Source organism: Sinocyclocheilus rhinocerous, unplaced genomic scaffold (genome assembly GCF_001515625.1).
Source record: "Sinocyclocheilus rhinocerous isolate Xijiao unplaced genomic scaffold, SAMN03320098_v1.1 scaffold1120, whole genome shotgun sequence".
In the NCBI taxonomy this organism is placed as follows: domain Eukaryota; kingdom Metazoa; phylum Chordata; class Actinopteri; order Cypriniformes; family Cyprinidae; genus Sinocyclocheilus; species Sinocyclocheilus rhinocerous.
The window spans coordinates 182,587-182,929 of record NW_015666179.1 but is presented as its reverse complement, the minus strand read 5'-3'; the positions used below and the strand labels follow the sequence as shown (position 1 = coordinate 182,929).

Below are 343 nucleotides of genomic sequence, written 5' to 3'. Positions count from 1 at the left end.
GGTTAAAAAAAAAAACATTATTTTCCACATAATGTACATTATTGTTGCTCCTCTATGCCCCGCCTTTCTGAAACGTGTCGATTTTTACAAAGCTCATCGGTCTGAAAAGCAAGGTGTACGCTGATTAGCCAGCTATCCAGTGCGTTGTAATTGGCTGAATACCTCAAGTGTGTGACGGAAATGTTAGGCCCCTTACCATACTGTGATGCCCTGTGTCCCAGCGCGACAAGACAAAAACCATAAAACCCATTGCAAACGTGGCATTTGTTGCATCCAGTGGGGACATAATTACTGATTATAATGACTTATACTGTCTTTTTACGCATTGCGTTGCATATCGCGC

The 343-nt window shown here is 42.3% G+C and overlaps 1 protein-coding gene across 1 annotated transcript in view; it reads right to left on the bottom strand.

The window, feature by feature from the left end:
- LOC107732007 (transmembrane protein 131-like) overlaps positions 1–343 on the bottom strand; it is a 62,095-nt gene that overhangs the window by 10,631 nt on the left and 51,121 nt on the right. The gene's annotated exons all lie outside the window — the stretch shown is intronic.